The sequence below is a fragment of the Bos grunniens genome, chromosome 20 (genome assembly GCF_055505025.1).
Source record: "Bos grunniens cultivar Pamir isolate PY7600 chromosome 20, Bosgru_T2T1.0, whole genome shotgun sequence".
In the NCBI taxonomy this organism is placed as follows: Eukaryota; Metazoa; Chordata; class Mammalia; order Artiodactyla; family Bovidae; genus Bos; species Bos grunniens.
The window spans coordinates 36,583,788-36,607,836 of NC_141184.1; the positions used below are offsets into that span (position 1 = coordinate 36,583,788).

At 39.4% G+C, this 24,049-nt stretch overlaps 1 protein-coding gene and 1 long non-coding RNA gene across 15 annotated transcripts in view; one reads left to right on the top strand and one right to left on the bottom strand.

The window, feature by feature from the left end:
• FYB1 (FYN binding protein 1) overlaps window positions 1–24,049 on the bottom strand; it is a 179,096-nt gene that overhangs the window by 51,736 nt on the left and 103,311 nt on the right. For 2 of the 13 annotated variants that reach the window (XM_086361523.1, XM_086361522.1), the window contains exon 1: window positions 3,504–3,569. The exons of the other annotated variants lie outside the window; for them this stretch is intronic. The gene's annotated coding sequence lies outside the window, so the exon portion shown is untranslated. Of the gene's footprint in view, window positions 1–3,503; window positions 3,570–24,049 lie in introns of those variants that run through there. 13 annotated transcript variants of the gene reach the window in all.
• Window positions 1–24,049, top strand: part of LOC147350256 (uncharacterized) — a 118,343-nt gene that overhangs the window by 39,403 nt on the left and 54,891 nt on the right. The gene's annotated exons all lie outside the window — the stretch shown is intronic.

The window sequence follows — 24,049 nt, forward strand, 5'->3', positions numbered from 1 at the left end:
AAGTCAGATTCAGGAATCATGTTCCTGGGCCTTTTAATAGGACCTTAAAGCTTAAGGTCTTAAGTATATTGTCACCCTGCTTATTTAACTTATATGCAGAGTACATCATGAGAAATGCTGGGCTGGATGAAGCACAAGCTGGAATCAAGATTGCCAGGAGAAATACCAATAACCTCAGTTATGCAGATGACACCACCCTTATGGCAGAAAGCAAAGAAGAACTAAAGAGCCTCTTGATGAAAGTGAAAGAGGAGAGTGAAAAAGTTGGCTTAAAGCTCAACATTCAGAAAACTAGGATCACGGCATCCGATCCCATCACTTCATGGCAAAAATAGATGGGGAAACAATGGAAACAGTGACAGACTTTATTTTCTTGGGCTCCAAAATCACTGCAGATGGTGACTGCAGCCATGAAATGAAAAGATCCTTGCTTGTTGGAATAAAAGTTATTTCCAACCTAGACAACATATTAAAAAGCAAAGACATTACTTTGCCAGCAAGGTCCGTCTAGTCAAAGCTATGGTTTTTTCAGTAGTCATTTATGGATGTGAGACCTGGACTATAAAGAAAGCTGAGCACCGAAGAATTGATGCTATTAAACTATGGTTTTGGAGAAGACTCGAGAGTCCCTTGGATAGCAAGGAGATCCAACCAGACCATCCTAAAGGAAATCCTGTCCTGAATATTCATTGGAAGGACTCATGCTAAAGCTGAAACTCCAATACTTTGGCCACCTGATGTGAAGAACTGACTCATTGGAAAAGACCCTGATGCTGGGAAAGATTGAAGGTGGGAGGAGAAGGGGATGACAGAGGATGAGATGGTTGGATGGCATCACCGGCTCAATGGACATGAGTTTGAGTAAGCTGCGGGAGCTGGTGATGGACAGGGAGGCCTGGTGTGCTGCAGTCCATGGGGTCGCAAAGAACTGGACACGACTGAGTGACTGCACTGAACTGAACTAAGGTTTCAAGTAGATGCTGGCCATTTTGCTAAAAAGCTGAATGGGAGTTTGACTTACACCTAGTTGTAATACTCAAACTTCCACAAGAGATGTAATAAGTTTGGTAATACAATTCTTAACCATAATTTTAAAGTATGCTTAATAGCAAAAACAAAAGAGAACTGACCATACTTACAGTAGGGAGCAGTTCATACTGGTTACAGAAAAATGGGAAGAGTTGTGAATGAAGGGGAGAGAAATTGCAGAACTGTCTAGAACATGAAAACAGCTCTCAGGAATCTGGGAAGTTAACAACCTCTGATTTGAATTTTTCATTCTCTTTAATTTTGGGAGCTTAGTAGAGGCCTTACACAAGTCACGTACTCTGACATATGGGTGGAACACTCGGGTCATTTTACTAGGAGGAAATGCCTGGCAGGGGCCTCCATGAGTCTGCCAGCAGTGCCCAGGGGTTATCTGCCCCGCCGTGAAGGGTGGATCCAGGTTCACTGAAACACCAGCTACCCAAAGTGGTGATGTTATGTCAGGATCTAAAACTATAAATGGAAAAGCAGAATTGAAGGGGAAGGGAGGAATGAGTGGGGAGAAGGGGAGGGGATAATTAACGAAGAAACTTTGACAGTGGTAGTATACTTATATAATAAAAAATGGAAATTGTGTTATTTCACAAACTTTGTACTTGAGTTTTTTTTTTTTTTTTTTAATAAATACTGGTTCCGGGTATTGTGACAATACTCTTGTAATGTGAAGATCTATGAGGACTCAGGAAATCTACCCCTTAGATTTTGACATTGTTGACTTTTGATGAAGAAGGTGCTTGTAACCTTCACGTCCATGAGGTCTAAGGAGCATCTTGAGTTGCGGTTCTGGATTTCCTTTTCAATCCACGGATTCCTTAAGAAAACCAAAGATACTATGAGGACTTCCCTGGTGGTCCAGTGGCTAAGACGTCACACTCCCAGTGCAGGGGGCCCGGGCTTGATCCCTGATTAGGGAACTAGATCCTGTATGCCACAACTAAGAGTCCGCATGCCACAACCGAAAGGTCAGAGATCACATGTGCTGCAACTAAGCCCCAGTACAGCCAAATAAATAAAATAAATATTAAAACATCCCCCAAAACAATGTATCATATCATCCCCAATTGCCATAAAACCTTGACTGTAGACTTAATTTCTAATCATGATTTTGTTGGGATGTCTTAGATTGAGTCAGATGTTAGAAAACTGATTTTACCACCAGCTTTACACCAGTCCTTTATCTTTAGCAAATCATTTGATTTCCATGTGATTTAGTTTTTCTATTTGTCAAATGGGAGTGGTATGACCCCAAATACTTCATAAAGGTTTAAAGATTAGATGAGCTGATACGTATCGAAAGCATCTTGAAACGTGTGAAGCATAGTATAAACATAAAAGATGATCACATAAGGATGAGGGATGCGACAAATAAAAATCATTACTGAGCTCTTTTGAGTTATTTTGAAATCATAGTTTGAATTTTTATAAGGTCTTCAGTTATTTATTGGGGAATTATTATGTGCCTGCCCCAAGAATTGATGCTTTTGAACTGTGGTGTTGGAGAAGACTCTTGAGAGTCCCTTGGATTGCAAGGAGATCCAACCAGACCATTCTAAAGGAAATCAGTCCTGGGTGTTCTTTGGAAGGACTGATGCTGAAGCTGAAACTCCAATACTTTGGCCACCTGATGTGAAGAGCTGACTCATTTGAAAAGACCCTGATGCTGGGAAAGATTGAGGGCAGGAGGAGAAGGGGATGACAGAGGATGAGATGGTTGGATGGCATCACAGACTCAAAGGACATGGGTTTGGGTAGACTCTGGCAGTTGGTGATGGATAGGAAGGCCTGGAGTGCTGTGGTTCATGGGGTTGCAAAGAGTCGGACACAACTGAGTGACTGAACTGAACTAAACTGCCCCAAGATTTAGCCAGTGAACTGGCAATGTGGAATATAAACTTTTATCTTCTATACACCTGGTAGGTTGACATATGGCTATTGTTCATCCAAATGGGACAAAAAGCTCTAGCAATTGTCTGGTATTTCCTGGGTCTAGGCTGATCAACTCTGCACTAAGAACAATCTAAGTGTATATTTGATGGGGTCCCTTGCAATTGTCTGCCCATGCCAGTCATTTACACCTAACTAAACACAGCCTCTTCAGAATCTGGTCTCACTGAGACCTTATCACGTTTACCATAATAGTTGTTTAAAAGCTCCCCACATTCCTGGACCCTCTCACTCCCTCCTCATTCACCACGGATACTTTACCTTTTATTTTACCAAGACCATGGAGAACACTCTACTGGACCACCCCCATTTACCTTTTGTTCTAACTTAAAACCTCCTTACATCTTGCTTCCCTTATTTCCTTTGCCTCTGATTCTCTGGAAAAATGTCATTGTTACCAATACTAACTGCCATTCTTGGTTCATGACATGCCTGCTTTTTTATAGACCCTGCTCCATTAATCAATAACTCCTTCACTTTCATCAAGTAAGAAACAATTATTAAGCACTTACTCTGTGCTCTGGACTGTGTTTCAGTCTTTACGATGCACTTCCCATCTTAAACGTGGTTTGATCGCCTGTACGTTAAAGAAACACAACAAGATCCTTACTTCCTTGTCCCTCACTCTAGTTAACAGCTGCTGTTTCTCATTCCCTTCACAGCCACATTGCTTGAGACAAATGTCTTATATTTGCCACTTCTATGTATATCTGTTTTGTACTTCAGTGGCTTCATGGCTGAGGAAAGAATGAAAAGTTCTGGAATAGGGTTTTGAGTTTGAATTCAGACTTCACCACTCATATTCATTTAATTGTTTATTACTCAGTTTTGGGCCACGAGTAAGCTGCTTGACATCCCCAAGTCTTCCTTTTCTCATCTGTGAAATGGTCATATACACCCACCTTGCAGAAGCATCTGAACATTATAGTTCTTAATAAACATTCCTATTCTTAGCTATCACTTAATGTGGCTACATCATTGATACATGGCAGTCTCCCCATCTCAACTGTAAAAACCAAAACCTTTTCCTCAAACCAATTATGCATAATTAGGATATGCATAATTAGGATATCAGTTAGGATATCTTAGAATGGACTAAGAATCAGGAAGTTTAACTCCTTATCCAGCCCTTGAGGTAATGAACAAACAAACACTGCTTTTACTTTCTTGATTCCCGTGTGTGTGTGCTCAGTCGTGTCTGACTCGTTGTGATCCCATAGACTACAGCCTGCCAGGCTCCTCTGTCCATGGAATTTTCTAGGCAAGAATACTGGAGTGGGTTGCTGTTTCCTTCTCAATTCTTGATTCCTGAACAACACCAGAAGCAAGTTTTCAGCATGGGAAGTGGAATGGTTTGATAGAAAGAATACTTGTGCTGGAATCATTCAGATCTAGGTTCGACTACCAATCCCAACTTGTAGTAGTTGTAGGGCACTGGATAATGTATTTTGCTTTTCTGGGTTTTATATTCCCTGCACGTTAAAATGAGACTACTGCTTCCTAATGCAGGATGGCTATGAGAATTAGAAATAGAATGTACCTACTATTTCTACCGAACAGTGGGTGTTCTGCTTAAGAAGCATCCTAGCACCTAGAACCATTTTTTTTTCTACCTGGGACAAGCTCTTATTAAACCTTCAAGGGCACGTTTATGTCTCTATGTGTAGAGAGACTAGGATAATCAAACCTTACTAGGCTTTTTTTCCTTTTAATTTTTGTTGAGACATAGTTGACGTATAATATCGTGTTAGTTTCAGGTATAGCCTAGTATGATTTCTTTTAAAAGTTTTCTAGGGACTTCCTTGGCAGTGCAGTGATTAAGACTCTGAGCTCCCGATGCAGGGGGCATGGGTTCAATCCTCGGTAGGGAAACTCAGATCTACGTGCACGTGTGATCAGTCATTTCATGCGTGTCCAGCTCTTTGTGACCCTATGAGCCATCGCTTGCCCAGCTCCTCTGTCCACAGGGTTCTCCAGGTGAGAATGCCGGAGGGGGTTGCCATGCCCTCCCCCAGGGGATCTGCCTGACCCAGGGATCAAACCCGAGGCTCCAGTGTCTGCTGCAGATTCGTTACTGCCGAGCCCCGGGGAAGCCCAAAGATCTACACAGCAAGGCCACACACAAGAAACGTTTTCTAAACTTCCACTTGTGCTTGAAACAACGTGCTACGCTGCACCTGTGACCATTTTGCTACAAGCAAGCTTCTGACAAGCCACCCGCTTTTTTTAAGTGTCGTGTGGTTGCCCTGCTAATCCTCTGGCTTGACACCACGCAGCCGAGTGCTGCTGCGAGAACGCTCTCGTCTGCATACAGAGCACTCACACATGGTTTCTTATGCTAATTTTATGTTTTTTAAAGTTCCCATAAATTACTTTGTCACTTTTTAATTTAATCTCTTCCTAGTTAAATAGTAAACAGAGGGTAGGTCTGCACGGTCACCACCTGTGTTAGCCCCACAACACTTTACATCCATCGTACGTAGCAGGGTATTTCATGTCTTACTGATTCGGACTTTCTTTTTCCCTCTCTTTTCCCTTAGGGAAAAAAAATAGTTTAAAATAGTTTATTGTGAAATAAATATATGCACAGTAAAATGCTTAAGAAAAGATAAGAGGGAATACTGAAAAGAAAAATCTCACATTCTATATCCCATCTCCCATTTCCCAAAGACAACTGTTACCAGTCTCATATGTGTCTTTCAAGAAATATTCCATGCATTTTGTCACATAAATTGGACCTTAGTACATACAATATTCTGTACTTTGCTCTTATAACAAATTTTTTTAGAAGATTTCTCTTTACTGGCACAAATAGGGCAATGAAATTTTCATAACTGTGCCATTCTCCATTGCATAGATTTAGTATAATTTATTTGACCCATCTCATAATTGATGGAAATTTTGATTATTTTTTTGAAGATTATTTTATCAAGTAAGAAATATATTGGTTTAAAGAGTATACTTCAGGGACTTTCCTGGAGGCCCCGTGGTTAAGACTGCCCCCTCCTAAGGCAGGGGGCACAGGTTCAAACCCTGGTTGGGGAACTAAGATCTGTGTGGTGCAGATCCAAAAAAAAAAAAAGGAGTACAATTCAGTGGAATCAGTATGCTTGTATTAGTGCAATCATCATCCTAATCTACAAAAATAAAGCTGACCTGTTATTTTCCTCACCCCATCCTTTCTCCCTTACTCCTGCCTTAGGCAACCACTGATTTACTTTTGGTCTCAGTGGATTTGCTTATTCTGTGTTCTTCATATTAATAGAGTCATACAATATATGGCCTTTTGTGGCTGCTTTTTTCACTTAGTTGTTTTTGAGGTTCAATCATGTTGCAGCAGATATCAAGACTTCATTCTTTCTATGGCTGGTTTATATCCCACTGTATGGATACCACATCTACTTATCTATTTTTCAGTTGATGGACTTTTGAATGGTTTTCACTTTTTAGCTGTTACAAATAATGTTGGTATGAACATTTGTGTACAAGTCTTTGTGTGGACATACGTTTTCATTTCTTTTTACTATTAATATATGCTTAGTAACTGTATGTTTACTATTGGGAACTTTGTTTTGTATTTTTTGATATCTTTGGATTACTAGACAAGTACAATTACAAAATTATTTTTGTACTTGTATGTTTGATCACAAGTCTAAATATATGTGTACGGTAAATTCTTAGTGGAATTCGTGGATCAAAAAATAGAACATTAAAACATTTTGGTAAACAGTGCCATTTGGTAAGAGTTTATCAATTCATGTGTCTTCTAACACAAGAGGATTACACCTGTTTCACCATAACCTCACTAACAGTGAGGTATTATCACACTGTTTTGGTCTTAATTCTGATATGTAAAAAAATGCTATGACATTTTAACTTGCATTTCAATGTTTGCAAGCGATGTTAAGAATCTTTTCATATGGTTATAAGACATTTTGTGTGTATGTGTGTTTCCTTAATATAGTATGTTAGTGATACAGCACCCTATTTAATTAAATTGCTGAAAAAAAGAACTTATCTCTTCTATGATTGACAGTTGATCGAATACGTTGTTGTTTGATCTAAAATAGAATATCATTTACAATATAGGCATTCAAGTAGATATTGCCATTTATGTCAAAGCATCTTACAAGTTTTCAGAAGATCTTCAGTAGCTTTCAAAGGTAAGGATTTGAAAGTATTTATGAGCCTATCTGGGTCATAGGCTTAGAAAATCTAGTTTTGCAGAATTTTTTTTCTTGCCTAATTCAAAGTCATCTATTCTTATCTTCAAAGAATTTATAAGCCCATAGTGGATGTAAACCACAGAGGATGGGAAATTTTGGAAATCAATTTAGTGGAAAACAAAGTACTGTAACTATATTAGTGAAAAACTCTTTGCTTTGAAAGCAAACTACCAAGAAAATGTTGGTCAGCTTAGAATATTCCATCAACGTGGAAAGAAAAGTAATACTGAAACGTTCATGCTTGCATAGATAATTAAGCAGAAACTAAAATGAAGGTGAAGAAGTAGAGATCAAAACAAATACAATCAGAGGAAAATAAGTAAAGAAAGGCTTTGATCACTATCTTAAACTTCCCCCATCTCAGATCTAACTTTAACATTCAATGTCTCTGAATCTTTTTTAATTCTTAAAAATTCACTTCCCCAATAACTTTGTTGGATATTCATAATTTATGTAGTTATTTTTATAATTCGATGTAATCATGAAGCATTAAATGTTTTTATTTATTTTCAGTTCATAAAATGACATGAAATTCAAATCAGGCAGTAATTTGACTGAAGATTGCTGACTTCTGAATCTTTCTTTTTTAAAAAGGTTAAGGGATTTCCCTGGTGGTTCAGAGGTTAAGACTTGTGGCTTTTACTGCCAAGCCCTGGGTTTGATCCCTGGTCAGGCAGCTGAGGTCCTGCAAGTAGGGCAGTGTGCATGTTAGTCTTTCAGTCGTGTCCAACTCTTTTGTGATCCCATGGACTGTAGTCCACCAGGCTCCTCTGTCCATGGAAATTCCCAGGCAAGAATACTAGAGTGGGTTGCCATTTCCTTCTACAAAATATTATATTAAAAGGAAAAAAGTCAGTGTATAGGAAAAGTTTTTTGTCAGAAGCTGATACTTACAGAGTACCTTTCTTGTTTCTAAGATAGAGTGTATTGGGGCAGAAGACAATAATTGAATTTCTTTTCTTCAAATGCTAAACTTTTAAAAAATATATACTTAAACTTATATAGGAGTAAAGGAAGTCCTACTAGAACTCAAGGTTTAGAAAAGTCTCATATGAACTGATTGATATGTTGAAAGGATAGTGAATGCTTTGAGTCAATCATCATTTTTAAAATAAAAATCAATATAACCCAGAAATATAACATCTATGAGCAGAGAAGGAGTAAACATTGGTGATGCAGAGATAATATTATAGCTTCAGAATATGAGAAAATAGAGGGACATCTAAAGCAGATACTCCAAAGTCAACTTTCAGTGGAAGCCAGGCAGCAACATGCATTTGTATGTATTGCTGGGAATTGACTGGTGAGCAGGAAATTTGTGTCGTCTTGATGGGGTCACTGCTACAGGATTCCAGCCTACTGTAAATATGTGGAGAACAAGTCTAGATTTTTCTGTGAAATTTTCCAATTTTTTAACGTTGGCAACTAAAAACAAAACAAACACATCAAACATACACCCCTACCCCCCTCCACCAAACTCTATGCACCAAACAAATCTCATTTTTGGATTACTTTGTGATAGATGTGAAATATTTTGTGAAAATTACTTTGCGATAGGTGCCTTTTTTTTTTTTTTTTAAGTAAGAGGAAGTGCTATAAAGAAAAGGACTATTAAGGGAAATTGCCTGATCATAAGTTCATCCAGGAAGCCAGATTTTTCCTGCTAAAACTGTAAGGTTTTGAAAGGGGTAAATTAGACCATCAGACCAAGTAGACATGAATTGAGGAAAGAGAACCAGAACTGCCAAGAAAGAAGGCAGAACTTCCTTGTAGTGCATGGACAGAGCATGAAGTGACCAAGATCCAGAATAGCTGGAAGCACAGCTGTGTAGACAGACTGGTTTAAACAGAAGGTTCAATTCAGTTGCATGCTCAGTCTCTCAGTCTTGTCTGACTCTTTGTGATCCCATGGACTGTAGCCTGCCAGGCTCCTCTGTCCATGGGATGTCCCAAGCAACAATACTGGAGTGGGTTGCCATTTCCTAGGGGTTTCCCAGGTGGCACTAGTGGTAAAGAACCTGCCTGCCAGTGAAGGAGATGTAAGAGGCACGGATTTGATCCCTGAGTCCAGAAGATCCCCTGGAGGAGTGCATGGCAAAGAGACGGACACGACTGAAGTGACTTAGCACGCCATTTCCTACTCCAGGGGATCTTCCCAATGCAGGGATTGAATGCATGTCTCTTGTGTCTCCTGTATTGGCAGGCAGCTTCTGCACCAACTACGCCACCTGGGAAGCCCCTCAGTTCAATTAATGTTTGCTATGACTCTTTCTGTCATTGCTATTTTAGAAGATCACCAATAGAGAAGAGAGGAGGATGCCTCAGTCATGAGACAGCACAAAAACATCTTGTGATAAATCAAGACCTGGAGAAGGGAAAGACATAGAAGAAGAGGAGACCCAGGAGAGAAAATATAAAAGCCACAGAGAAGCCCCTACTATAGGTGTGACCTTAGGCAGGTCTTTCCCTCTTCCTTAAAAAAAAAAAAGTATTTTAATGTACTCAGGGGGCTTCCTGAGTAGCAGATGATAAAAAATCTGCTACAGTGCAGGAGACCAAGGTTCCATCCCTGGGTTGGGAAGATCCATTGGAGTAGGAAATGGCAACCCACTCCAGTATTCTTGCCTAGAGAATTCCATGGACAGAGGAGCCTGGTTGGCTATAGTCCATGGGTTTGCAAATAGTCAGACATGACTGATTGACTAACACTTTCATGCTTACATTATTTTTTTTTTTAGATTTTCACTAAAATGATAATATAATTAAAAATGTATATAGAAGATCTAAGGGACTCAGAATTTCCAAAGGCCTCACATTGAAATATACTACTTGACAGTTCACAACTCAGTCAGATTTGGGAATCACAAATAAAGATTTCTCCACCTCCTTTATCTCATCTGTATGCTTTGCTTAATGATTCTAGCTGATCAAACAATACCAAGTTTTACTCTTCCTAAGTCTAATTAATAAATTTCTTCACTATTTTATGCAAAGTAAATAATATATCATATTTACATTGTCCATCTAATTTTGTATGAAGTCCAAATATAATAGTAAATTGGTGAAATTAATGTAATCAATATAATATTTAGCAACCACTCATATTGATTTCTATTTTGTGTTTTCTTACTCCCTATACCTAGCATGTGAACAGTTTCTATCAGTGCAACCCATGAAACATATTCTGAATTCGTCTTCTTGTCTCTTCCACCCTAATCCAAGCCATGTCATTTCTCACCTGAAAGTCTTCTAATCAGTCGTCAGATTTATTCTTATGTGCCTACATTTTATGCTCCACACAGCAGTCAAAGAGAAGTCCCCAAATGTAAACTAGATTATAATATTCTTCTTCATAATGCCTCCAATTTCAGTGGCTTCCTATTACAAATTCTGAACTATGACCTTCTAGAACCCAAGGAGTTTGGTCAGTGCCTACTGTTACAGCCTCATCTTGAACCACTCTCCCTTCACATAGGTATTCTAGCTGACATAAGGGCTTGTTATTTCTTTAACCACATCAAGCTGATTCTTGCCTAAGTAATTTTCACTAACTCCTTTCTGCTCAGATATTCCTTTCCCATATCAGTGTGTAATTGGATCCTTTCATCATTCATGACTCTGCCTAAATATTATCTGCTCAGAGGCGTCTTCACTGACAATCTCATCTAAAATCACTTCACCTTGTCTGCTACTTTCTCGATCACTTGGTTGCATCATTGGTTTTATGTTATTCACAACACTAAGCATTCTCTGAATTTGTTTACCCATTTATTTGTGTTTTATCTGCTCTTCCAACTAGGATGTAGGCTATATGAAAGCAAAAACTATATACATCATTCTCATTGCTGTATTCCCAGGCATAAAACTATGGCAGTCATTCACTAAATATTTGTTGAATAGATAAATGAATAAACAAGAGATCTTTTGCCAGAAAAAAATAGGAAATGTCAAATTCTCTTGCATCTTGCTGTTCTTAGAACAAAAGCAAGGATTAAACATAATAATAAAGGATTTATTTAGTAATTCATATTTATCACTAATATTCATACTAAGGATCATCATATTTTCAGCATGAAGCAGTGAAATTGAATGCTACAGGCCACTGAACAGAAAGAATGACAGGCAAATATAGGCATAAGTGACATAAGTAGTATAAAGAGTAACATTTAACATCAGACTTGGAGCTGGAATAAGAAGTCATCCAGTAGAAAAATTCACTAGGTCAAAGTACAATTACATTTTAAATCAGTGATTGACTGAAAGACAGTAAGTCTTTGGAAATAAGAGAGTCAGGCCAGTCAGGAGTGCAGGACCAAAAGAAAGGATTCTGAACAGATAAGAAATGGACTGGTCAAAAACCACCTAGATTAGGGGTATTTATCCCAGTCGGTGGCCGTGGTAAAGAACCTGCCTGCCAGTGAAGGAGACGTAAGAGATGTAGATTCCTGGGTCAGGAAGATCCCTTGGAGGAGGAAATGGCAACCCACTCTGGTATTCTTGCCTAGAGAATCCGGTGGACAGAGGAGCCTGCAGGCTATGGTCCATAGGGTCACAAAGAGTCAAACATGACTAAAGCAACAGCATGCACGTGCACACACATCCTAGAAGAAAAACGGGATTGAAGTGAGGAAACAGGTGGGATTATAGCTGGCTTCAAATACATGAAAGACTAATTTGAGGATGAGTCATGTATTTGAACATATTACAGAGGCAGTATGAACACCAAAGGAAGTTATAGAAAGATTTCAGTGGAAAATAAGATTAAAATTTCTAGGAGACAGAACATGCTAAGAAGCGGATTCTCTAGTCACAGAAATTTCAAGTGTAAGACGATGCTTCCAGGGACTTTCCTGGTGGTCCAGTGGTTAAGAATCTGCCTTCTAATGCAAAGGATGCAGGTTTGATCCCTGGTCAGGAAACTAAGATGCCACATGCCATGAGGCAACGAAGCCCATGCTGCAAGTACTGAGCCCATGCCTCAACTAGAGAGAAGCCTGTGCAATACTGCATGTGTGCCATAACTAAGGCCTGATGCAGCCAAATATGTAAATAAATTAAGAAAAAAAAGATGATGCTTCCAGACATTTAGAGCCCATTCCATTAGCATGGCTCAGTCAAAATAGCTGTTTGAGTTCTAGCCAGGCTAATTATCAAAGGTGAGACCTTAAGTCCTCTACCTTCTTCTTATTTAAAATGGGAACAGCTATACCTGCTACATAAATTGAATGAGATAATGTGCATAGCATACCAGGGACAGATTCTGCAAGCAAGTAGGTACTCAATAAATAAATAATGGTCATTATGGAAACTCTGCAACTATGAGAAGATAGCCCAGGATACTGATGACTTGACAGCTTGGAGAGGCCATTCAGACTCTCCAAGGCTTCTCAGTTTTCCTGATATTGATATTGAACTATTCAATTGATATTGAACTAATCTTTGAATAGAAAGGGCAAATTTATGACTATTATTTCAGACAATTTCTTTTATTTTGTTTTCAGGAAAAAAAGTAATATTGCCAACATTCATATTCATTAAGACCTTAACAAAAGTATTATATATGTAATTTTAAAAAAGAATTGGGCTGGTCAAAATTCATACAGAAAGATCAGCTGGGAAGGAGAAAAGGGTCTGCCAATGTAGAGTTCCAGTCAAAACCATGAACTTTGGAGTTAATCAGACTTGGAGTCAAATGCCCTTGACCTTGCCCATAAGTGCTCCTCTAGTCCACTGACTGAGTAATCATTGTTACTTGGCTGCAATGCGCATATATATATATGTATATATATAATAGTTAATCATTGTTATATAACTTGTGGACAATGAAGCAAGATAGTGCTGGTAGCCTAGTAAGAAGTCATATATGAAACAGCGATACTAGATGCAGATAATATGACTTGCTAAATGCAGATTTTGCAACCATAAAAGTTAGTGATACTGGAGGTTTAGCATGATGAAACTGGGGAGGGAAGGATAAGGGGCTTGGTAAAACCTCATTTTGCTCTTTCCACATGTGTCAAGAATTCACAACTGAAATATTTTATGTTCAACATATAATGGACACCAACCCAAAGTTATCTTGAGGAACTAGGAGACATAAGAAGCTGTGCTCATCTAAACTCCCCCAGTCTGATTTCTTTTGATATGTTTTGCTAACACTGTATTACTTATACTTATCTTGGTAAACTTTAACATCTACAACTTGTGTTATAGTGTTCATTTTGACTAAACTTCTAGGGCAGTCTTTTGCAGGACTGCGTCAAAGGGGTACACTAAACTTAGATTGTGGATAACACCCTTATTGAAGGACCAACAGCTACTTTAGAAGCTAAGAATTATATTTAAAGAAATCCCATAAGTTAGAGGTATCTAACTAGAAATCATTAAACAGAAAAAGTACAGGCAAGTTAATTACTTAGTGACCAAAAAGTTTGTACATGATGGGGAAGAATTAAGGTATGTACAGCAATCACAGAAAACCTTTCAGGGTACCCTTATTTCATTATAGGTGATACATTAATAAATTATATAGCATAGCTACATATTTGTATCACAGGGCTATATATTTATATTGCATAGCTATATATTTATATCACATGGCTATAGTTTAATAAGACCTGGCTATGCTGGGTCTCAGTTGTGGCATACAGAATCTCTTTTTTTAGTTGCAGCATGTTAGGATCTAGGGATCTACCAGGGATCAAACCGAGGCCCCTGCACTGGGAGCTGGAGTCTTAGCCACTGGACCACCAGAGAAGTCCCTATTATAGCTATTTTGAAACTTAAAATAGTTAATATTTTTAGATGTTTCAACTTAAATATCATCCCTAGTTCTAAAAAGAAATCACCTTTTAGGCTGTTATTAACTTGTCAGAATTTTCTTGTTCAAATTTTGAGTGTACGGCTGACTATTGAACTTGGATCTATAGCAGTAGTTTTCAAAATTTAAGAATGACTTGGTGCATATTTAGTAAACAGGTTCTAGGAACCCATCTTTAGAGATTCTGGTTCAGATGCTCTCAGATGGGGCTCAGGGGTCTGCATTCTTGCCTAGAATCTCAGGGAATTCCGATGCATGTAGACTATGGACCATGCTTTAAGAAACACCAGTTTTGCTATCTTCTCCTTTAAAGAAACAGTGAAACTCAAGCCAGCTAATGTTGGTACTACTGATGTGGTAAAAGGTTAAGATTAAGATAGGAAGAAATGTTTTAAGTAGATTGCTTAAAGAACCTTAAAAAAATAACTTAGAGATAGCATTTATCCATTTTCTTCTACTTAACATTGAACAATATTTCTTAAAGTGTAGACCCAGTACCAGTAGTATCAGCATCATTTGAGAACTAGTTAGAAATACAAATTCTCAGGCCCCATCCCAGATCTAATGAATTTAGAAATTCTGGGGCTGGGATCCAGAAATCTGCATCTTAACAAGTTCTCCAGGTTGTTCTGATGCACGTCAAGTGTGAGAATCACTGGTGCAGACTAAATGGTGGGGACCTGGTATGATTTGAAGGACAACCAGGTAACGTAGAAGGCTGTGAAGAGACTGGTACCTTGAAGTAGTCATTGTGCTACTAAGGTGTGCAACCTGATGCCTGGAGTGTACTATTATCATAAATTCGTTTTCTTAAAGCACAACTTGCTTATTTTGTTTTTGACCCTCATATTGGCTACTAGCTGATGCTTTCAGTTTGTACTTTATTTTCAGTTCCTTCTGGTTATTTCTTGTCCTTTCTATAGGAACCAAACCTTACAGGATCCAGCCATAGTTGTAATAAGAGAACCTGGTGATTATAAAACAAGGAAAATCTCATTAAGAGGATACCACATTGAATTAGGAGGTTGGGCTTAACATATACATATACCATTAAATGCAAAATAGGTAACCACAAAATCACTGTGGATGGTGACTACAGGCATGCAATTAAAAGATGCTTGCTCCTTGGAAAGAAAGCTATGACAAACCTAGACAGCAAATTAAAAAGCAGAGACATCACTTTGCTGACAAAGATTCATATAGTCAAAGCTTTGGTTTTTCCAATAGTCATGTATGGATGTGAGAGTTGGTTTATAGAGAAGGCTAAACCACAAAGAATTCATGCTTTCAAACTGTAGTGATGGAGAAGACTCTTGAGAGTCCCTTGGACATCAAGGAGATCCAACCAGTCTATCCTAAAGGAAATCAGTCCTGAATATTCATTGCAAGGACTGATACTGAAGCTGAAGCTCCAATACTTTGGCCACCTGATGTTAAGAGCCAACTCATTTGAAAAGACCCTGATGCTGGAAAAGATTGAGGGCAGGAGGAGAAGGGGATGACAGAGGATGAGATGGTTGGATGGTATCATTGACTCAATGGAGATGAGTTTGAGTAAATTTCAGGAGATATTAAAGGACAGGGAAGCCTGGTGTGCTGCAGTCCTTGAGGGTTCAAAGAATTGGACATGACTTGGCAACTGAACAACAGCAACTAACCAGCACCTACTGTATAGCACAGGGAATGATACTCAAAATTTCGAAGTAGCCTATAAGAGAAAAGAGTCTGAAAAAGTATATATATACATGCACGAATCACTGTGCTGTATACCTGAAACTAACATGACATTGTAAATCAACCATACTTTAATTAAAGAAAAAAAAAAACTTAAAATGATGACACCACATTACCCCTTTTATAATTGGATGGATGGGGAAAAGAGAAGTAGGGGTGGAGGGTGATAATCACAAAGATGAAGATCAGCAGATAACTTTAGGAGATGGCAGATTGAAAAGATTGGAGAAAGGAAGGCAAAGTGATTAGGAGCAATCTTTAATGAAAGTTTATAGAATACTGACTACTAGTCATCTCTCCGTAAAGGAAACAGGACCAGGTAAGGGTAGATTCACGAAGGATAGAATTTATTCTGGCTACCTACCCTATACCTTTCTGGAGCAAAGAGGTTAAGAATTAGGCTATTATGTCTATTTCTCAAGACAGCCATAAATTTGTAGGACTGAAAGTTCTTGTGAGTTTACTATTTTTGTGCCTTTCACATAATTTGGCATAGAAAATCTGTTGATTCATTATGAAGCTATCTTTCTGCTTCTGCATTGAACTTTGAAACAGAGAATAAGAGAATCACTTAGCCTTGTGGGTGATAAAGCACAGAATATCTCTTTAAAATGTCCTCAATTCTGATCAAAGATAAGAAATCTGAGGTCCAGATAAGTTTAGTGATTCATGAAGGAACGCAAATCTTAAAACTATGAGGTCCTGATAAAAGAATCTTGTTTTCCTTAGTCAAGTCTCATGCTCTTTCTACCATCCCTGGAAACAAAATCTCTCTCTCTATATATATGTAATTTGTTTCTAAACCCTAAAGTGATAACATTTTAGCATCTTCCTTTTGAAAGTTTTTTCAGTATCTCAACACCGAAATAACCAAAAATGTACATGCTACTGTCTAAATGAAAGAAGCAGCTAAGGAGAGAGTAGACAAAATAGAAAATCAACAGCTAACAGACTTATAGGTAAACACAGCAGGCAGAACTATTCCCCAATAAAGAAACAGGCTCCCAGTTGTTTTTTGTGAAAGGGAGGACTGTTATAATTCCCCAAAGTCGTGAGTATATGGTTGCTCACTTGCATGTATGTGTGTGCATGTGCGTGCAGAGATGATTCTGGGTGTGAGCAAGGCTGATAAACAACTTCCGGGAAAGAAGGGAACTATTCATAACTAGATCTCTGAGTTGGAGGAAGGAAGGAGGAGCTTAGGATTGGAAGACAGAGCAGAGTGGAAATTGACCCAGGCAAACTCTATGTTGAATGTTGAGTCTTCTTTGTGGATAATCCAAGAAAATGTCAAAGAAGGGACTCGGTTGGTGGGGGGAAGGTCATGTGTCAACGGCAATCTATTTGATGGGGTTTGGAGAAGACCTCAGTTGATCGATGTCACTGATATAAGCAGAGATCTGGGTTTGATTATGTTGAAATGGTTCTGAGATGAAAATGTCTCACATGGGCTGGAGCATGGGTATGTGATGGTTGGAAATAGGGACTTCTTTTGACCTCATTGAGCAAAACCCTTGCCTTCTGGAGACAAAAAGAGAAGTAGGACAAAAGTTGCTGTGATAGTATAATATGTAGAATTGCCACTCTATAATTTCATAATGAGTTCAACTATTAGTGTCTTTTATGTGCAGGTTTCCTACTACATAGGATGTTTCTAAAAGATTTTAAACTGAAGACTCAGGCTGCAAAGTGCTCTTCTTGACCATCTGATAGGATGCTAGGCAGAGGAGAATATCCACATGTATCTGCTCAAGGGTCCGAATGGGGATGGTTGGGCAGTACCAGCTTCTAAGGAAGCATTTGGAATTGGGGATGGGGGTGGGAGAGGAGGGGTTGATTTTGGCTGTTGCAGTGGCTAGTGAGTGCTACTCGCTTTTCAGTGGCTAGAGATCAAGGAGGCTAAAACTCTTGCCCTAGGCAAGACTGTTCTACTTGAGAAGGAATAGTGTGTCCCAGGCTGCTGGTGGCATTCCAAAATTCTGAAGACTTCATTTTATATATGAGATCCAGGGGTCTCCAGAGGCTGCTGCAGAGCACAGAGCAGCCCCATCTAAATACAGCAATGTAGCATCTCTGCCCCAAAGTGGCCCCCTCGCGCTTGTCCTCTTTCATTCACAAAATCCCAAGTCACTTCTATATCCACCCAAGGACGGTATAATTATAAAGGCACACTGACACTGCTCTGCTCCTATAATCAGCAAAAGCAAATCTATATTTTCAAACAACTAAACATATATTAATTCCCCACTCTGAATGATCATACGATTAGTCTTCATTTGGCATCAATGATTAGGAGTGGCTTTACTATGGAAGTGCCAATTTTTGGAAAAGATAAACCCCTCTTATCTCTCCAAATAGTCATAAATGGTAGGAAAAGAAAGTTGGAAGCTTGAGAGTTTTTCAGAAGTGAGGTTTTTTGCTCGAGTTAAAAATAAAATAGAAATAGCGACACAACTTCCTGATTTTCAAATTCAAGTCATTTCATGTGCTAGTCATTTGGTCTGCCTTCCCAAGTCTGCTTTAATTGAGATGGTGTAGGCAGTGAAAAGTGTACCCGTAAAACCACGACGAAGTTTCACCTTGAGAGACAGGACAAAAACAGGAAGGTAAGAAGTCAGCCTAATTTCCAGAGACTGAGTAGTTACAACTTTAATGAGGCATTATGTACCCATGGGAGGAAGGTTGTAATCGTCCTTCTTTTATGTAGTATTTGTGACTTTAAAAAATGTGGACCCTGGCTCAGGAGCTCTGGCCCTGGCAACCCTAGAAGATCACTTTGTGACAGCTGTCATTATTTCCAGCCATTCACGGCCTACACTTACTATTTCAGGCCCATCCTGAATTTAGTAACATGACACAGCGGCCTGCAGGCTGGAGCCTAGACACGTATCTGGTTTCCTGAGGGCTGTGGCTAACCTCTGAAGTTTATTGTTTCTGTTCCTGCCTTCTTCCTGCCATGCCCCTGCTATCCAGACAGGTCTCTCTTTCCTTTGAGGAATTAACAACCAGTCCTGAGATCTGAGACCCACCTATTCCTTTAATTTCACAGATTTCCAGAGCTGCAAGACACCTCAGGGGTGATCCAATTCTATCCTCTCCTTTTGCAAATGAGAAGGTGATCAAAGAAATTACTTGTCCAAGATCAACTGAAGTTGATAGAGTTGAAGAGAAGTCTTGACATTAAACCCAATTTTTACTAACTGCAGGTTGATCAGTGTCACTACTATTTATGGTGCTGAAACTGGTGGGCATCATAGAATCAGGGAATCATTTAGCATGCAAAACTACTTTTTTTCCAGTAAGTTTTTAACGTTTAGCATTACTTTACTTCCAGCCTTTGAACCTCAAATTTTATATTGAAAAGTGTGCCACCAAAATCACCATGTCCTTTCTCACCTCTCTCCTGTCCCTGAGGTTGTGTGTGCACGTGTGTGTGCTCTCTGAGAGAAGGTGTTTTATAGAGCTGGCTCTGAACAACAAAGTTGCTGAAGCTGTTAGAAGCTGCAAGAATACCCACTTCCTACTTTACTGGTGACATATTTTTGCAAAGCTGTTCTCACTCAGCTTCCCCATCTCAAGCAAATTAAGAGTTAGAACAGTGACTTCAAATTCCTTTTTATGAAGTTTCTGCTCTAAGTAAAACAACTTAGCAAACAAAATATTTTTCACCAGTGAATTTGAATTGTGAGTATGGTGTTACTCTGCATTTATCTCATGCAGCATTTCCTTCAAAGCTAGTTCCTGGGAACATTGGTCCTACTGAGCTATTTTGAGAGAGGGAGGGGGAAAAAAAAGAGGTCTGTGGTCAAATATGATTTGGAAATTGCTTCAAACTATATTCTCTGCTTGATATTCATAGTGCTCAGTAGTATATTAAAGATCTGACATTAAAAAATTGCCTTTCCTTGCAATATTTCCCAAGCACACTTGAATTGCTTTTCCCCATAACATTTATTAAATCCTGCAGAACTCTTAGTAGACGGGCAATTCTGAGAAAACATTAACCTTTCAGTATATCTCAGTGTTCCAAACATTGAATGGGAATAAAACTTTTTTTTAAGGCTCAAATATTAGAATGCAAAATAAGATTCTGTAGTCAAAAGGCTCAGGGTTCATTTTTGGCCACATCTCTTCTTACTAGTTACATAATTTTGGGTAAATTACTTGTTTCTGCTTTATTGACTATGGCAAAGTCTTTGACTGTGTGGATCACAACAAACTGGAAAATTTTGAAAGAGATGGGAATAACAGACCACCTGGCCTGTCTCTTGAGAAACCTGTATGCAGGTCAGGAAGCAACAGTTAGAACTGGACATGGAACAACAGATTGGTTCCAAACTGGGAAAGGAGTACGTCAAGGCTGTATATTGTCACTCTGCTTATTTAACCTATATGCAGAGTACATCATGAGAAATGCTGGGCTGGATGAAGCACAAGCTGAAATCAAGATTGCCGGGAGAAATATCAATAACCTCAGATATGCAGATGACACCACCCTTACGGCAGAAAGTGAAGAGGAACTAAAAAGCCTCTTGATGAAAGTGAAAGAGGAGAGTGAAGAAGTTGGTTTAAAACTCAACATTCAGAAAACTAAGAGTATGGCATCCTGTCCCATCACTCCATGGCAAATAGATGGGGAAACAGTGTCAGACTTTATTTTGGGGGGCTCCAAAATCACTGCAGATGGTGACTGCAGCCATGAAATTAAAAGACGCATGCTCCTTGGAAGGAAAGTTATGACCAACCTAGACAGTATATTAAAAAGCGGAGACATTACTTTGTCAACAAAGGTCCGTCTAGTCAGGGCTATGGTTTTTCCAGTAGTCATGTATGGATATGAGAGTTGGACCAAAAAGAAAGCTGAGTGCTGAAGAATTGATGCTTTTGAACTGTGGTGTTGGAGAAGACTTTTGAGAGTCCCTTGAACTGCAAGGAGATCCAACCAGTCCATCCTAAAGGAGATCAGTCGTGAGTGTTCATCGGAAGGGCTGATGTTGAAGCTGAAACTCCAATACTTTGGCCACCTGATACGAAGAATTGACTCATTTGAAAAGACTCTGATGCTGGGAAAGATTGAGGGCAGGAGAAGAAGAGGACAACAGAGGATGAGATGGTTGGATGGCATCACCAACTCAATGGACGTGAGTTTGAGTAAACTCTGGAAGTTGTTGATGGACAGGGAGGCCTTGTGTGCTGCAGTCCATGCGGTCGCAAAGAGTCGGACACAGCTGAGCGACTGAACTGAACTGAACTTAGTTTCTGAGCCTCAGTGTCTTCATTGCAAAATGGGAAAAATTGGAATGGATTATAATATCAGGAGAAAAGGGAAAAAATACTGGTAGAATATCCAAATAAAATAAAGGAACATGAGCAATACTTGGGTTTTTTTAACTACATGTGTGCATGCTAAGCTGCTTCAGTTGTGTCCAGCTCTTTGCTACCCTGTGGACTGCACCCCACCAGGCTCCTCTGTCCATGGGATTCTCCAGGCAAGAATACTGGAGTGGGTTGCCATGCCCTCCTCCAGGGGATCTTCCAGACCTAGAGATCGAACCCATGTCTCTTACATCTCCTGTAAAGGCAGGTGGGTTCTTTACCACTAGTGCCACCTGGGAAGCCCATTTTTTTTTAACTACCCCAATATAAAAAAAAAAATACAGAAGTCCTGTCATTATGTTTCTGATAATTATTTTTAATCTTTAAAGAAATATCGCTTGGGAATTTATTGCTGGATGTGATAAGACAGATTTTTTTTCCTTAAAATCTTTTACCATATTGTAATAGTTTTCTAACAGGTAGCTGATAATTTTCTCAAAATCTTAAGAAATCTCTAGGAAAAATATTATGTTGTAGAACACACAGAAAATTTGCCTAAATCTTAAAAAAAAACATCTTCCTAGTTCTGACTCCTAATGAATTGGTTCCCAGAGAAGGTTGTAAGTTGTTTCCCATGGACGTGTAGGTTAAACACTTATTTCCATGCAATCTAACAAGAGTCTTTTTAGCCCAGGCTGATATCAAATAACGTTTGTAGGGTACTTCCTATGGGCCAGGCATATATATTCTCAAAGCTCTGCTTTTGGAAATATTCCTATAATTCCTCAAAAACCTGAGAGGTAGGTAGCCTTATTGTTCTCATTCGTAGATGAGGAAACCTGCAGATTATTATAACTTGTCCAACGTCTGACAGCTACTAGTGGACAGAGCTGGGACTCACACCCACATAACCTGGCTCCAGAAAGCATGTGTCTGACTGCTACGCACCGGCTAAATGGCAGATTCCTGTAGGGGAGCAAGAAACACAGGGTAGAGTAGAAAAAGAGAAAATAAAGAGATGAGATCGTTTCCATTTCTAGGGAACCAAGAACAGTGTGTAGGATTTAACCTTTTCAGTACTTTTTTTGTGTTTTCCACACCTCGTCACTTCTCCCACGGATACTGTTTGAGTTACAGAAAAGTCCACCGTGGGGCCCCCGTCAGGTCTCACTTCTCTCCAGATATCTATATGTGCTCATTTCCCTCTCCACCAGCCCTTCTTTTCAGCCCCTTTCCTCTTCCCTCATTGACCTGATTGACACTCTTTTCTGAGAGGGGTGGGGGTCTGCTTAGGTGTCAGTTCGTTCTCCTTTAATTTCCAAGAATGTTACGACTCACAGTACTCAGTAGCCTGTGCTCTCCTCTCCTTAGCATTTATCAGGGATAGTATCTGTGCCCACTGACTTGTCCATGGCTCCTAGCACAAGTCTAGTGTCAGAAGAACAGTGCAGCATTTGTTACCTCTCTGGCAGGTCCCTAGGGTCCCACACAGCACCTAGCCCATGCTTGGTACTAAAGAACTATTTGTGGCTGTTCACAACTATTGTTATTGTTGTCTAGTTGCTAAAACCTCTCTGACTCTTTTGCGACCCCATGGACTGTGGCGCGCCAGTCTCCTCTGTCCATGGGATTCTCCAGGCAAGAATACTGGAGTGGGTTGCCATTTCCTACTCCAGGGGATCTTCCGGACCCAGGGATTGAACCCACATCTCCTACACTGGCAGGTGGATTCTTTACTGCTGAGCCATCAGGGATGCCCCATTCCCCAATGATTCACCATATCCAAAAGAATTATCCCTCACCTACAATTTCCTTCTTCTTTGTGCTTAAACAGAAAAATCATGTTTGACCTTACATGCCACTGGGATAAAGAAGGAGGAGTATGCTGCTACTCAAGTTTTGGCTCTTCTGTCCTGTTCTATTTTCATGAGCCTCATCACCCCTCCTGGGCCCTCCACTGATGCTTAATTTTTATTCTGACCCTCCCATCCTTCTGTGTGACAAGGTAATCCTTTGTAGAAACACTGATGAACAAATACTGGTTGGGTGTTGACTAAGACTTGGGAAAGTTCCTATAGTGACCAGTCCCAGAAAGACTATGTGGCCAGAAGGCTCAACAACATCATGGTTATCTGGCCAGGTATTCTGGCCCTTGAGGGATAGAAACACAGATGCTGTAGCAACAGATGCTATTGCTGTTACTGTCTCCATGAAGTGGTACCTGGTGGTAGGTGCTACCCACTGAATGCTGTTCTCATTAAAGCTGAGTGTAGTAGAGACAGAAGGCAGCTCAGAAGGACACCGTCTCCTTTCTACCACTCCTGCCTTTCCTCTGATTATGTTCTAATTATGGGTAATAAACCCTCTTACTGAAGCTGTCTTATAAACCAGGTTATATTATTCTCTGCTTCCAAATTTCAGTAGGTATCTCACCAGTATAAGAGATTACATAAGTGATTTTTTTCTTCTGCATATTTTTGGAACAGAATTTTAGATATTATCTTGCTCAGTTACTCATTCATTCAAGCAGTGCTTACCAAGCACATAGTACAAAGGCCTCTGGCTGAGTGTGAGGGGACTTGGGGATGAGTAGGGTATGGTACTTGCTTTCACAGAAGTCACAGTACACAAGAGTTCAGGTACAGAAATAACTAGCACCATTGTAACACGTAATTGGCGTGATATTGTTGGTGATATTAATTCAGTTTTGGAGATGTAACTGAGGCACCATTAGATCAGCATGTTCGGTAGAATGTTCTGGGATGATGAAAAATTTAAAATCTGTGCTGTCTTATACTATAGTCACTAGCCATAGATGGCTACTGAACATTTAAAATGTGATGATTACAACGAAATAACTAAATTTTAGATTTATTTGGTCAGTTTAAAGTTAAATTGGTCCCTGTGGCTAGTGGCTACTGTCTTGGACAGCACAGATCTAGATAACAGTGTGTCAGACAAG